Source organism: Tupaia chinensis, unplaced genomic scaffold (assembly GCF_000334495.1).
Source record: "Tupaia chinensis unplaced genomic scaffold, TupChi_1.0 Scaffold000604_1, whole genome shotgun sequence".
Lineage (NCBI taxonomy): Eukaryota > Metazoa > Chordata > Mammalia > Scandentia > Tupaiidae > Tupaia > Tupaia belangeri.
Genome location: NW_006160122.1, coordinates 1,764,821 through 1,768,515, shown reverse-complemented (window position 1 = coordinate 1,768,515; position 3,695 = coordinate 1,764,821).

The window sequence follows — 3,695 nt, the reverse complement described above, 5'->3', positions numbered from 1 at the left end:
TACACTAGCTGCTGCCCCCCCCCCGGTGTGTATTTTGTATTAATACTTGGAGCACATCTCAGTTTGGCCTAGTCGCATTTCGAGTGTCCACTAGCCACATGGCTACTACATTGGAAACCACGGTTATGGAGGGACAGGGTGGAAACAGAGGGGCCATGGAAGAGGCAGTTGCAGGTGTGGCAAGGAGGGGCTTCCAGACCAGTGCTCGCGACAGAAGGAACAAGTCCTACCTCGCGAGGTCATTGTGGAAAGCAATGAGGAGGAATGTAATGAGAGCTCAGGGTGGATACTAGCTGGATTGTCCGGCGTGTTTTGTTCTGTTAATTCTGTCAGAGGCATGTGTGCTCGCCAGAGAGACAGAGAAAGGGAGAGGAGAAAGCGCCCCTGGTGGGGCATGGTCTCTTCTCCCCGTTTCTCTGCCCCATTGCAATTCTGGGCATGTACACACGCACACGCGCACACACACACACACACACACACACACACACACACATAGCCTGTTTCTCAAGCTGCCAGGTCCAGGATTTGAACCACACCACTGGCCAAATGGGATCCAGCTGTTTGAACCCCTAGGCCATGGGCCGGCCCTGTTTGATATTATTTAGACTGACTGGCTGCTGCAGACACTGACTGTGTGGCAGGCACAGTGCCAGGGACTAGTCCTGGAACCTCGGTGATCTCTCACCCGGTCCCTCAGAGACCCGGGGAGCTAACCCCTGCCATCCAAATAACAGAACTGGGCGGGGGCAGGGAGGGCTGAGCTTGCAGCAGCTGTCACATCCCTCCTGCCTGTAGATGTCACCAGGGCTGCTGGGACGTGTTCTGTCCCCTGGCCCTGGACCCCAAGGATGGCAGAGAGAAGAGGTCTGTTTCAATCTCTCTAGTCCGAAGTGAAGGGCTGCACCACACGAGGCCACAGAGCTGCAGGGCAATGTGTGGGCTCCTCGTGCACAAGGATCTCTTAGACACGGGTACACAGTTCCACCAGCCTGGAGGGGCAGGTGGCTTTGGTTTTTTGTTTGTTTGTTTTGTTTTGTTTTGTTTTTTAAGACAGATTTTTGCTATAGGGCATATGCCCTCTCTTGAGATACAGACAGAAAGCAAGAAATCAGCCCCCACGGGGGACGGCCACACTGCAATCCCTTCTCCTCATTCTCCTCTCAGGACTCTGGTCGTGCACACACAAGTCCAGTGTGAGTTTTAAGTCGCCAGGTCCAGGACTCAAACCGCAGCCGACTACGTGGGAGTCCAGCAAGTAACCATTACACCATCTGCTGGTCACTGCCGTTGTTATGTTTAAGTCTTGCCAGAGGGTGCATGCACTAGCTGAAGAGCGGCAAAGAGAGGGACAGTGGAAAGCACTCCACGGGGAATGGCCAAGTCTCCGTCTCTCTCCTCCATCTCGCCTTCCTTCGGGGATTCTGAGCATATACTCTGGATCCAGAACCCAAACCACGCATTTTGTCATATGGGATCCAGTCCCCCCACCCACCACACCAGGGGCAGCCCGGTGTACTTTTATTACTAAGAAATCATGACTATTGGGGCCAGCAGGTAGCGTGGGAGTTAAGGTGCTGGACTTCTACAGGGCCAGCCGTGGTTCAAGTCCCTGACTTAGTGGCTTGCTTTTTCACTTTCCCTTTCTCTTTCTCTGGTCAAATTCAAAAATAATAGCAAATAAAATTAAATAATAAATAAAACTTTCAAAAATAGATCATGACTATAATTGTGACCACTCACAGGCCACTCTGTGGCCTAAGCACTTGGACACAGGTGGACCGGTCTCACTATCTGCAGGTCACACAGCCTGCGGCCGGTGGGCCGGCACGTGAGCAGGCAGTCTGACTCCAGAGCCTTAACCGCCATCCCTGCCTCTCCGGTGGGAGCAGAAGGGCACCACTGCCAACACACTCGACCCTGCCAAGCACCTGCCAGTGCCAGGCAGCACTCGGGGCCTGCCCTCGAGTGACGAGCTCCCTGGATTCTTCTCCTGGGGCTGGGGAGGATGTCTTCCACGTCCCTGCATCTCTCTCTCTCTCTCTCTTCTGCCCAGGGTGGGGTGGCTGGATGGACATCCACTCTACCCTCACTTCTCCCAGACACACACGGACACCTGGCCCGTGGAGGCCAGTCCTGTCGGAGGGAGACAAGGACGGAGGAGAAAGCGAGGATGAGGCTGGGAACGGAGCCGAGTCCAGGAGAACCAGGGGTTCGGGTCAGCGTCTTGGCCAGGTTCGCTGAAGACTCTCTGAGACTAGGAGATTGGCCTGAAGGAGGTTTGTGAAGGAGGCTCTCTGGGAGGGCTCTCGGGAACAGGAAGGGAGGAGGACTAGGCAAAGGGAGAAAACGACCTGCAACCCAGTCATACTAGAGGCCTCGGCCAGTCTCACGAAGCACTCTGGAGCTGCGATGGCCCATCGAAGAGTGTCCTGCCTTTGGACCACCCACCAGTCCACCAGCCCCGGACCAGTCTGCCCAGGGAGGTGGCATGACTCTAGATAAGGCTTAACCCCACTTCCACTGAAGGCAATTCCCCAGAAGGGATTCTGCCATGAGTCACCAACAGCCCACACCCCAGAAGCTGGGGGTGAGTGCCTCAAACCAGCCAGGCCACCCAGGGACAGGAGAGAGAGGGTCCCTCCCAGGAGGAGGGGCAGTAATGTCACCTGGTGGCCAGAACAGCAAGTGCAAGCCAGCAGTGCCTGTCCTAGCCTCAGGAACGCAGCAGGGACATCCCAGTCACTGGAAGGGCACAGACCTGGGGCAGGGCTCTGTCTCTAAATTCACTGCCCGCACTCTGGCGACCCACCTCCTCGGGCTCCCAGGAGGAGTAGCCAGGTCGTCATGAGCCTGGACTGAGTTTGAGCAGGGGGGACAACTGCGCCCCCTGTGGAGTGCTGTCTGCGCAGAAAAGTGGGCCTGGTCTGATGCCATCAAGGTTCCCCACCTCCCTGCTGCCCAGGGCACCTCCCTGCTTTCTTCCTCAGCCCCGGCTCCCCCACCTGCACCTCCTCGCCTCATTCCTTTGCCTCTCCCTCTCTCACCTGACCCTGTCTTCCACGTCCCTGTGTCTCTCTCTCAGCCCGGATCCCATGTCCCTCGGCCTCCCTGTGTCTCCTGTCTTATTTCTGCCTCTGGCCCCTTTGCAGTTCTACCTCCAGCTGAAGCTGCTGGGCTGTCCCACACTCACTGCCCAAGCCGGGTCTGGCCTCCAGCAGAGCGGCCAGGACTCTCAGGCCGCCAGCAGCAGCTTGGCTCAGAGCTCACCCACCACCTCTGAGCATCCACTCGCTCCCCTCGTGCCAAGATGGCGACTACCCCAGCAGTCCCTGGCTCCCGGGCCCAGAGCCCCAGCCTGTTTACTTCCCAGGGGAGGGGCCTGCAGCAACACAACTTCATCGCTCCAAAGCTTGGTGCTGGCAAGGAGCCAGCGGTCCCTGTAGCCACACAGGCAGGCTGTCACGCAGGGCCCCAACCCCGAGAGGCAGAGGCCCTGGTCCAAATCCTGGAGCCACAGGAGGCCCTGGCCCTGTCCCCCGCCCCCTGGCAGCCACTCGGGCATCCTCCATGGCTGGGGTGAGCAGGAGGGAAGGAGCAGGTGAGACTCCTCACCACCCAGCGCCTGGGTGCCCAAGCCGGAGAGCGGCAGCCAAGGGGAGGGACACACTTCGTGAGGGGCTTCTCGGGAAACCCAG